The sequence below is a fragment of the Rhinopithecus bieti genome, unplaced genomic scaffold (assembly GCF_001698545.2).
Source record: "Rhinopithecus bieti isolate Rb0 unplaced genomic scaffold, ASM169854v2 scaffold_61117, whole genome shotgun sequence".
Lineage (NCBI taxonomy): Eukaryota > Metazoa > Chordata > Mammalia > Primates > Cercopithecidae > Rhinopithecus > Rhinopithecus bieti.
The window spans coordinates 1,207,752-1,219,789 of NW_016824934.1; the positions used below are offsets into that span (position 1 = coordinate 1,207,752).

At 45.1% G+C, this 12,038-nt stretch overlaps 1 protein-coding gene and 1 long non-coding RNA gene across 6 annotated transcripts in view; one reads left to right on the forward strand and one right to left on the reverse strand.

The window, feature by feature from the left end:
• Positions 1 to 262: 262 nt before the first annotated feature.
• On the reverse strand, positions 263 to 7,316 carry LOC108522485 (uncharacterized). Its single transcript, XR_001883487.1, has 3 exons — positions 7,231 to 7,316; positions 6,949 to 7,107; positions 263 to 416 (listed from the first exon to the last, which is right to left on the reverse strand). It is a non-coding gene; the product is annotated as an uncharacterized LOC108522485 (long non-coding RNA).
• A 1,139-nt stretch (positions 7,317 to 8,455) lies between these two features.
• Positions 8,456 to 12,038, forward strand: part of PPM1B (protein phosphatase, Mg2+/Mn2+ dependent 1B) — a 93,623-nt gene continuing 90,040 nt past the window's right edge. For all 5 annotated transcript variants that reach the window (XM_017862703.1, XM_017862702.1, XM_017862700.1 and 2 more), the window contains exon 1: positions 8,456 to 8,936. The gene's annotated coding sequence lies outside the window, so the exon portion shown is untranslated. The remainder of the gene's footprint in view (positions 8,937 to 12,038) is intronic.

The following is a 12,038-nucleotide window of genomic DNA, read 5'->3' on the forward strand; positions in this document are numbered from 1 at the left end:
GTGAAACTCGTCTCTACTGATAATACAAAAATTAGCTAGGCATGGTCCCAGCTACTTGGGAGGCTGAGGCAGGAGAATTGCTTGAACCCAGGAGGCGGAGGTTGCAGTGATTGGAGATCGCGCTACTGCACTCCAGCCTGGGCAACACAGGGAGACCCTGTTTCAAAAAAAAAAAAGAAAAGAAAAGAAAATTCAACCCAAACAGGCACATATAATAAGGAAAATTATCACACTTAATGAGAAATTCAAGAGTAGAGTGGTTCCAAGGTTGTTTAATCCAATAGCTTGACAATATCATCAATGGTTAAGGTCCTTTCCACATTTTCATTCTTTCATGCATAGTGACTTGCTCTTTGTCCTCTAGTTTGGTCCCTTCATGGTTGCAAGATGACTGTCATGGCTCCAAGCATCACATCCTTACAAAATAATAATAATATAACTAAAATTTGCATAGTACTTTTGATAAGCAAAGGACTGCTCTAAGTACTTTACATATATTAATTCTTTTGGTCCTCACAGCAACCTTATGAGTTGGTTCTATTATCCCATTTTACAGATGAGGAAACCGAGGTATAGGGATATTAAATAATTTGCCCAGAGTCACTAGGTAGTGAGTGGCATAACTGAGATACACTGCAGTAATCTGGGTCCAAGAAAGGAAGAGTGGATATCTTTTCTCATAGTCCTCATTCTTATGAGGACTATGAGGAACTATTCAGGATCCTCCACTTCCAGCATATTTCCTATCAAGTGTCATTAGCCTGACTTGCCTCACATGCACATTCCTAAACCAATCATCCAAAAGGGGGAATGATATTATCATAGGTAGTTTAGACAGATTAAGATTAATCTCTGGGGCTGGGGAGCAACTCAGTCTCCCCCAAAGCATACCTCAGTTAAGTGAGGCCCTATAGCAGGATATAAGATCCCAGCACTTTGGGAGGCCGAGACGGGCAGATCACGAGGTCAGGAGATCGAGACCATCCTGGCTAACACAGTGAAACCCCGTCTCTACTAAAAAATACAAAAAATTAGCCAGGCGTGGTGGCAGGCGCCTGTAGTCCCAGCTACTCGGGAGGCTGAGGCAGGAGAATGGCGTAAACCCGGGAGGCGGAGCTTGCAGTGAGCTGAGATCCGGCCACTGCATTCCAGCCTGGGCGACAGAGCGAGACTCTGTCTCAAAAAAAAAAAAAAAAAGATGGAGTTAGGGAGGCTGCCAGGAAGGCAACCAACAGGAGAGAAATGCCATGGGAAGCTGAAATGGACAAATCCAGTAGATAGCTGAGGACACATCAAGAGGATGGAACTGGTGCTCCACATTGGGGCTCAGATGCATTGAGGCAGTAGTTGAAGTCATGAGAATGGGACACATTTCCAAGGAAGATGATATCAAAGTCAGCAGGCTAAAAACTGAACCTTAAAAAAATTGGTGGGAGGGATGGTTGAAGCAATAAAACAAAATGTTCATAATTGTTTAAGCTATGTGATCAGTACACAGGGTATATTATATAATACTACTGTCTCTAGTTTCGTGTGTGTCTGAAATTTGGAATAAAACTGTTTGAAAAAAACAAATTCAATCCCAGAGCCTTTGCAAACTCTCTCTCAATATGAAGGAGCCCCCGTCCTTGGTTCCTAACCTCTCAGTAGACTTGTAATTTAACCCTTGTATAAGGTTTCTATCTACCCCCATATTTTGGGACAAGTTCTGGTCCCAGGCAGGGAAAGATAAGAAGCCCTAGTGTGCCCTCTTACTGGCTCATTTTCAAGCCGTTTTTACTGCTGGTTGGTTCTGGTAACTCAGCTGGGAGTCTCTTGCATCTTCTCCTGTAACCATCTCTAACTGGCCTCAGAGCCTGAACTTTTCAACCCTGATCTCCAATCTTCCTGTCCCCAGGTCCTGATAAGATACCCGCCTCCAGACCAGTTATAATTGCGAGGATCTCTGCTTACTTGCCAGAATTAGGCCTCTATATAAAGGACATTAAATATGGGCCTTAATATTAAACCTTTTTTCTTTTTTTTTGAGATGGAGTCTTGCTCTGTCACCGGGGCTGGAGCGCAGTAGTGTGATCTCGGCTCACTGCAACCTCCGCTTCCTAGGTTCAAGCGATTCTCCTGCTTCAGCCTCCTGAGTAGCTGGGATTATAGGCATCTGCCACCACACCCAGCTAAATTTTTTGTATTTTTAGTAGAGATGGGGTTTCACTATGTTGGCCAGGCTAGTCTCAAACTCCTGACCTCAGGTGATCCACCCGCCTCGGCCTCCCAAAGTGCTGGGATTACAGGCGTGAGCCACCCCAGCCCAATAAGAAACCTTTTAAACTAACTGCACCGAAGTCTTGCATGACTCTTTCACCAAGAATTTTCCATTTGCAGGTTTCCTACAACTATATCCCTGCATACTTGTTGAGTAATTGACTTGTGATTTTACTCCTATGTTCATCTCCTTGATGTCTGCTCCAGTCTGAATCTGCTGAGATTCTTAAGATCAGCACTGGAGCCCAGTTTCACTAGCAGGAGAAAAAGAGCTTTCAGACAAGTAAACAGGAAGAGTTGCTGCAGATGTGGGAAGGAACATAAGGGAAAAGTAGCGCAATGTTGCCTTTAGGTTTTTGAAGCATGAGCAAACCACCATATTGCATGAGCAAATGGCAATGCTATGATAAAGCAAAAGATGAAGAGTTGGCAGAGAAGTATAGTTTTTTGTTAAAAGAAAATAAAACATAACAAAGTGAATGAATAATGTAAATGAATTTGGGCATAAATGCTAAACTGCTTACACAAATGGCTGTTATTAGAGTTTTCCACAGCCAAGCATATTTAAACATTTAGTAGTGTTGTAGCATTTATAGTTGGGCTCCATGTGAATAGTTTTCCTCATACCACCCACTGTGTTATAATCATAATCTCAATCATCTCATGTGTATGACACTCACTTTAAAACACAAAGGAGGCTCTGGTTCTGAGGAAGCCAGTTTTGGCCTTCTAGTCTGTGTGGATTGCATGTAAGATGGTGATAGCTTGATCAACTTCCTCTCTAAGGAGGAAGTAGGGTTGGAGGACAGGCTCAGGCTTGAGGTCCTAGCACTGAGAAAAGGAAAAATGTCCAGCAAACTACTTGAGATCCTCCAAATGCAATTCAAGAAATACTTATCAAGCATCTATTGTGTATGATTTACAACAAAAGAAACGATGCCCTTGCTGAATTGGAGGTTATGGTCCACAGCAGGGGTACTACCTCCTCCATGCCTTTTTTTAAGCAAAGGGTCCCTTTGGTGAATCCTGTGGATTTCTTCTCAGAATAACATTTAAAAATACATAAAGCTCATTAAGATTACAAAGGAAAATCAATTATAATTAAAGACAGTTATCAAACTCTTAAGTACATTTGTGATACGCTTTTTTTTTTTTTTTTTTTTTTTTTTTTTTTTTTTTTTTTTTTTTTTGAGATGGAGCCTCACTCTGTCACCCAGACTGGAGTGCAATGGCATGGTCTTGGCTCACTGCAACCTCTGCCTCTGGGGTTCAGGTGATTCTCCTGCCTCAGCCTCCTGAGTAGCTGGGACTACAGGCACGTGCCACCACACCTGGCTAATTTTTGTATTTTTAGTAGAGATGGGATTTTACTATGTTGGCCAGGCTGTCTCAAACTCCTGACCTCATGATACACCCATTTCAGCCTCCCAAAGTGCTGGGATTACAGGCGTGAGCCACCACGCCCAGCCTATGCTTATTAATGCATGAAATAACAAGATCTAGTGATGAGTATAATAATTATAGTAATTTCAAGAGTGGTGAGTGTAAAAGACATTAAGAGAGACTGTGATGCTTGGTAAAGAGTGGGAATCTTTGCCCTAAGCAACTTGTGACCTCGCAGTTCCCTAATTTTTTGGCCTCCCTTGCAGCTAAAGGTGATCATGTGATTTCTCACCCAACTTTTTCTACATTACATTTAATATTGTTTTTATTTAAGGTTATATATTGGGGAGTGATTTGCATTACTAAGAGGTTCTAAAGCTCTTCATGTGGCTCTGGAGAAAGATGTTAGATTCCCATTTTGCAGAACAAACCAAGGCTCAGAGAGCTTAGTTACTAGCTCAAGTCACACAGCCAGTTAGTAGCAGAGCACATTATGATGGTACTCAGGGTTTATGACACATTATGTTTATGATGGTAAACACCAGTTTTCTTTTTTTTTTTTTTGAGACGGAGTCTTGCTCTGTCGCCCAGGCTGGAGTGCAGTGGCGCCATCTCGGCTCACCGCAAGCTCTACCTCCCAGGTTCACGCCATTCTCCTGCCTCAGCCTCCCGAGTAGCTGGGACCACAGGACTCCTGCCACCGCACCCTGCTAATTTTTTGTATTTTTAGTAGAGACAGGGTTTCACCGTGTTAGCCAGGATGGTCTCGATCTCCTGACCTCGTGATCTGCCTGCCTCGGCCTCTCAAAGTGCTGGGATTACAGGCGTTGAGCCACCGTGCCCGGCCAACACCAGTTTTCAAAATTGTAAATCTTGGGTTTTCTTGAATGGTTTGGTGTTTCAAGCAAATAAAGCATACAACAAAGTTAACCTTCGTATCTGTTTTGGGGTGTCTCCATATTTTTTTTATCTTAGTGATTGAAAGTGTGAATGATATGGAATTATCAGCCCACCTAAATGGCTGAGCTTTGTATTTGTTTTTGGGTCAACCAAGGGAAAGTGAGAAGGAAGTCAAGCAAGCCAAGAAACTGTTCTCATGCCTTTCTGTGGTTGCTTGTATTCACAGGACAAGGGTCCCTAAGTGTCTTCACTTTTTTATCCTTAGCATGGTTCCCATTTTAGAAGCTGAGGTCTCAGACTCCCTTTTGCTTACATAAGGGGTGTCAGGCAATGAAGTGTGATTTAAGAAAAAAAAATTTTTTTTTTTGAGACGAGGTCTCACTCTGTCCCCCAGGCTGGAGTGCAGTGGCTGGATCTCAGCTCACTGCAAGCTCTGCCTCCAGGGTTCACGCCATTCTCCTGCCTCAGCCTCCCGAGTAGCTGAGACTACAGGCGCCCGCCACCTTGCCCGGCTAGTTTTTTGTATTTTTTAGTAGAAACGGGGTTTCACTGTGTTAGCCAGGATGGTCTCCATCTCCTGACCTCGTGATCTGCCCGTCTCGGCCTCCCAAAGTGCTGGGATTACAGGCTTCAGCCACCGCACCCGGCTGGAGAAAAAATTTTTTATAAGTCACTTCAGTAATACTTCCTGCTGACTATATGATCTCACGCTGATAATAAAGGGGACAGTGGAAAAGTGAGACATATATATGTTCTCCCAATATGCAAAAGTGAGGAAATGAATTTACTTTACATCTGCCTCCATTATCCTGTGCCAGAGGGTCTCAAACATTGATTCACATAAAAATCATCTGCAGGCTGGGCGCGGTGGCTCACGACTGTAATCCCAGCACTCTGGGAGGCTGAGGCGGGCAGATCACTTGAAGTCAGGAGTTCGTGACCAGCCTGGCCAACATGGTGAAACCCTGTCTCTGCTAAAAATACAAAAATTAGCCAGGTGTGGTGGTTGGTGCCTGTAGTCCCAGCTACTCGGGAGGCTGAGGCAGGAGAATCGCTTGAAACTGGAAGGCGGAGGTTGCAGTGAACCGAGATTGCACCACTGCACTCCAGCCTGGACATCAGAGTGAGACTCTGTCTCAAAAACAAACAAAAAAAATCATCTAGGGAGCTATTTTAAAATTCACCTTTCTGACCCTTGTCCCCAGAGTCTCTGATTTGTAGGCATGAGTGGACCTGGGAATCTCCATTCCAGAATCCCAGATGATTCAGATGCTGGTGGTCTATTCACTATGCTGTAAGAAACACCATTCTCACACAAACTTGATGAGTAGGTTTTAAAAACCTGACTTGCAGAGGCAGAGCTGCCGCCCTGCCGCGACTTTGAGACTCCGACCACGGCCTAGCGCCGGTGGCGGTGGGCGAGCGGCTGCTGCTGGAGGCCGGTGAAGCAGGCCTGGTTCCTCGGGCCTTGCAGGGCCTCCGGGGCTGCGCGCCCGCTCATAGGCGGTAGGAATTTGTTTTGTCTCAGATACCCTATTTCAGTCTTGTAAAGCATTTAACATCTGCCTGTCCAAATGTATATAGTATATCATGGTGTTATCAGACAACCCCGGACAGTAAAACACACAGTGGTGAGAAATATACAGATCACTGACCCTTTCAAACTTGGTTGGAGAGACTTGAAAGGTCTGTATGAGGACATTAGAAAGGAACTGCTCATATCAACAACAGAACTTAAGGAAATGTCGAGTACTACTCTGATGGAAAAGGAAAAGCCTTTAGACCAGTTATTGGGGTGCTAATAGCCCGAGCATGTAATATTCATCATAACAACTCCCAATCCGATGTCGTTTTCACAAGCAGATTGCTGAGGTTCTAGGTGGCATCTGTTAAAAAGCATTGCTTTCTGTTAATTTGACATGTGCAAGCCAGCCAGCGGGCCATAGCCTTAATTGCAGAAATGATCCACACTGCTTCACGATGACGTTATTGATGATGCACGTTCTCGAAGAGGAAAACAGTTAATAAGATCTGGGGTGAAAAGAAGATACTTTTTTTGGTTTTTAAAAATCTTTCTTACCGAATCACATGCGTTTTGGACCGCGTTTGCTTTTCAGATTTGTCTCATTAAAAAGTAAAATGTGCTTGATCAAAAAACAAAACAAAACAAAAGAAACCCGAATTGCAATTAAGTCTTTGTTTCTGCCGTCCTTACGACGGCGTGGACAATTGTCCTATTACTAAATTTGCCCTTTTCTATAAAACATTGACAGCCCCTAACCTGAATAGCACTCTGTTGGGTCTAAGCTTAAATTGTCTGCCCAAACCAATTTACACCAAAGTAGGAATTAGGTTTAAGTTCTCTTTTAGGACATTCGGATTATATATTCTAAGGTAGTACAATACCTCTATTACATTTCTGTTTCTCGTTTGGAGAATTAACGTGGCAGGATCGTCTAATTTGATATCTGGAGGAGTCATGTCCATTTTCCCCATCGGCCTGTCAAACCCGTATCATTCATTCTTGACTCATCCTGTGACTTTGTGAAGCCTTTCTTGGTAAACCTATCCACAAGGAAGACCCTTTATGTCATCACCAGCCCTTGTGCATGTTTCAATTATAGTACCTATCATCTTGTACTGCGATTGCCTAATTTATTTTTGCATCTCCAGCTCTACATACAGTACCTGGCAAACAGTAGGTGCTCAATAACTGCGAAATGAACGAGTCCATGTGAAGAGACTAGGCCGGGAGTTTTAAAAACCAATGTTGACTGAGAAACAAAATACGGAAATGTCAAGGGCTAGTGTAAAAATAACCTCTAATAGCACAGAATCCTCCTAAAGGGAACACCTGTCCCACTTTCTCACGTTGCTTTCCAGGCTCTTCCGACACCCCAATTTCCCGCCCACTCTTCTCCCTCCGGGGGACAGGTCAGGCAGGTATCCTAGCTCGGCGGCTCTGATAGGTCGGCGATGATTTCATTGTTAGGGAACATCCGGGCCTTTCCCCTCCCCGCAATACCTCCCCAGAGCCCGGCCTTCCCAGTTTCCCACTCCAGCGTACGCCCCACCCGCGGCTGAAGCAAAACAACTGCCTCTCTCCTGCCCACTTCTTGTCCTCGTCTGAGCAGTCCCTTCCAGTCTACGCCGAAGAGAGGCGTTTATTTCCTCCAATAGGGGCCTAAGAGGACTTTCTTAGCCAATCAGTAGCCAAGCCCTTGCAATTCCGGGTGGGACCAGGCGTCCACACCTATAGCTGGACTGCTCGTTGGTCCCTTATGGCGCTTGTTTTACGCAAGGCTTAGAGGTCAAAAACAAGGGGGCACGGTCCTCACAGAACGGAAAGGGTCCGTACAGACTCCCTGGGTTTGACCGTTTTCTAAGACGAACCAATCGCTTTCCAGATACTTCCCCGCCTTTTCCGCGTTCATTTGAAAAAAAGCCGGTGTGACGGACTTGGAAATAGACCCAGTGACTGACCCGCAATAAAAAGCCAGTGACCGGGAGTTCGGACCACGATTTGGACCAATAAGAGAAGGCAATCGCTGGGGCCGGGGCTTTGCTAGGAGGAGCGCAGGTGGGCGTTATTTGATTGACGGCGGGCTCTACTTATGGCTGGTAGCGGGGTCTGGTCCCTGACGTTAGGGAGGTAGGACCTAGCGGAGGCGGGGCCGAATAAAGTAAATGGTAATAAAGGGTTGGGTCTCACTTAGTGGGCGGTGTTTGATGGACAGCTGACCTTGCCAATTGAAAGTAGCCACTGATGTCCAATGGGAAATTAGAAACTCAGAGGCAGGGCCGGGTGGGCGGGGTAAACTAAGTACGGAGGTGCCGAGGGAGCAGCACTGGGATGGGGAGCGGTAATTGACAAGACTCCCAGCAAACCAGAGGCCGCGACAAGGCGCGCGGCATCCCAGTGGGTGGGAGCTGGAGGCGGGGCTCCCTGAGGGGCGGGGAACGACTAGGGTGCGGGGAGGGGGTTGCAGAAGGAGCCGAGCGGCTTCTGCTCAATGGCGGAAAAGCCGCCAGTGCTCTGACTGCCTCGTTCCCCTAGCAGTTGCGGGGGAGTTTCCTGCCGGCGCGGCTGGAGTCTCTGATTCTCAGGGTTAGGTGGTTGGAAGATGCTCCAGAGAGACGAGGCTGCGGCGGAGGAGGTGGCGGCGGCCGAGTCGGCAACGGCGCTAGGGTGGAGAGAAGGCGGCAGCGGCGGCGGCGGCGGCGTGAGGGGCCGGGCGGTGTAAACAGCCCCGGAGGCGGCGGAGGCGGTGGTCGAGACCCCAAGGGGAAAGCGGCGGCTGAGTCAGGATCGCGCCTCCGTTTGAAACTTGGGCTGAGTACCGCGGCGGGCGCGAGCGAGGCGCCCTAGACATCTTCTTCCTCCCTTGCCTCAGGTAAGGCCGCCCGGCGCGCCGCCGGAGGGGAAGCGGCTGACTGGCCGGGCCGCCGAGGCCCCGAGCCCTGGGCAGGTTTTCGCGTGCCGCCGAGCCGCGGCCGGGGCCTCTGTCCTTCCGAATCCTCTTTGCTTTCCCCGCGGAGCCTAGGCGGGGGAACGCGGTGCCTGGCTCTCGGGTAGGCCCCTTACCCGGCCGCCGCCTCCGCTCAGCTGAGGGCTGGGAGAGGCGCGGGGAGAGAATGGGAGTTTGCTCGAACGCCTGGACGACAACCGATTCCCTCTTCCCTCTGCTTCAGTCTTCAGGCATCTCTTTCACACGAAAGCGCTGGGGCTACCCCAAGCCTTGGCTCTTCTCTTCCTGGTGCATGCCCTCTTTGAAAACACGGTCTTTTCCCTTTCATTTCCTCATCAGCTTCTGCCCTACTCTGCGCTCCACTTCACTTCCTTGTTAAATCGTCTTTCTCTGCTGTCTATGCGTTCTACCCTCGCCTTCCCTCCTTAGTGGCTTTAAATTGTGTGTTTCTCTTCTCATCGTACCCCCGGCATCTCTTGCCTGCCTTCCCTAGCACCATCCTTTTCAAATGTCATTCCTAACAGCGAAGTTATTAATTGAAACTGCCACTTATTTTCAGTACCCCAAATCTACCGGAGCCCCATTAAGAGTATAGACTGACTAGCCGTAGATCAGTTTTTTTATAGTTTAAGCCTAACAGCCTTAAAAAAAATTGTATTATTAAACGTAAAGTGTGAAAATAGCACCTAAAATGATTTTTTAAATGAAGGACTCAGTGAGTGTTGGAAATAGTTATTTCTTCATTTTTTTAAAATTGCGTGACCTGTCATGTCAGATTTAGCAGATCTAGGACGTTTGCCCATCTTATCTGGCAAAAAAAGTGCTTCCTAGGCATTTGAGAGCAGCCCAAATTCATCAATATTCAATTTCTTCTAAGAACAACTTGAAAACTTTTTTAAAAAAGAGACATTAATAACTAGGAAGCTGTTTTGATAAAGTCACAGTTAAAGAGCTTTTAAAATAGGCTCCACATGTTTAATGTATCAAAATAAAGTTGGCAGGCATGTTGTAAAAGGATTATTTAGGAATTTGAGTAGTCTTAGTGTTATGTAGCTATTTTAGGAAAACATTCTTTTCTGTTAAACATTTACAACGACGGTGATGTGAGAATTACTGAGGCTTATTGTGGGATTAACACAGGAACTGTCTTTATTTGAGCTACTGCATGGATGAAGAAGTGGTAAATTGTTCAGGGTAGACAGTGTAAGTCACAGTATGTTCTAGGAGATGGAGAAACATGCCATGGACACTGAATGTTAATAGATGTTATTTCATTTACTTTCTCTGTTGTGCAATAGCAAAGTTCCTATTGTTGGCCTACTTTTAAATAGAGCATTTCTAAGTAAATAGTGAGACAAGTTATTCTAATTATTATGATAGTCTTTTCCAAGTGAACAGGCCTTTTAAAAATATAGCTGAAGTAATGGTAATTTTTTAAGGAAATGTTTTTGTAGGTCTGCTAAATGGACAGTGTGTTGTTCTAATCGAAATTTTAAAATTATGTATTTAGAACAGAATATTTTAGTCAACAGATTTTCTTTGAGGGATAATCTTTATTTTGTGCTGCTTCTCTCAATGCCTTCTTTGTCTTTTTTTTTTTTTCTTAATGGTTATTGTGTTTTCGCCTCTTCATTTATTTTTGCTCTCATAGTCTTATAACAGTTTCTGCAGTGGTTCTTTTTGTTGCTGTGTATTAGTACGCAGTAGTAGTTTTATTTGAGCTTTCATACTTTTAAGATTTCATACTTTTAAGATACCCTCTGGATTTGTTGAAGTGATTATTCTCTTTGATGTGACCAGCAGAGCTTTCAACACTGTTTTCTTACACTGGGTGTCTGATTTCTGTGAAGACTCTAGGAATAGGTGAAAGGCCTTTCAGTTTAGTCATGTCAGTAAATACTGTTTTATGTTAGTAATTCACCTAATTACTAAATTCCTTAAGATTACATCATCCGAAGGAATGGTGTAGTGTCCAAGTAACTGTGCTTCTAAGAATAGCTGATTCACAGGTTGACAAGGTCAGAAAAAGTGGCTCTTATTGAAAGTTATCTTTTCTATAACAAACATTTTTTTATGGAATCTTTTGAATTAAAATACGATGCTGATTATGTCTTGGCAGTCTTGGAACAATAGAATTGGCCACAGTATCACTTAGTGATTGTGGTGATTTATTAAAAAGAGGCTATTTAGGTCAGGTGCAGTGGCTCACGCCTGTAATCCCAGCACTTTGGGAGGCTGAGGCGGGTGGATCGCTTGAGGTCTGGAGTTCGTGACCAGCCTGGCCAACATGGTAAAACTCCATCTCTACTGAAAATACAAAACTTAGCCGGGTGTGGTGGCACATGCTTGTAATCCCATCTACTTAGGAGGCTGAGGCAGGAGAATCACTTGAACTCGGGAGGTGGAGGTTGCAGTGAGCCGAGATCGTGCCACTGCAGTCTAGCCTGGGTGACAGAGTAAGACTCTGTCTCAAAAAAAAAAGAAAAAAAGGCTATATTTCATGAATATTTTTGTATGTAACTATTTTGTGACATTATATTTTTGTATGTAAAGTATTTTGTGACATTACCTAGCATAGAAAGTAGTTAAGTAGTATAATTCTCTCACTTTTAAAAATGCAGCATAGGGCTGGGCGCGGTGGCTCAAGCCTGTAATCCCAGCACTTTGGGAGGCCGAGGTGGGCGGATCACGAGGTCGGGAGATCGAGACCATCCTGGCTAACATGGTGAAACCCCGTCTCTACTAAAAAACACACAAAAAAACTAGCCGGGCGAAGTGGCGGGATCCTGTAGTCCCAGCTACTCGGGAGGCTGAGGCAGGAGAATGGCGTAAACCCAGGAGACAGAGCTTGTAGTGAGCCGAGATCGCGCCACTGCACTCCAGCCTGGGTGACAGAGCGAGACTCTGTCTCAAAAAAAAAAAAAAAAAAAAAAAAATGCAGCATGTAGTATTTTATATTTTCTGTGAACTATGCCTTTCACAATTCACTGATTTTAATAAAAATTAGTCAGCAAACAAATAACTGAT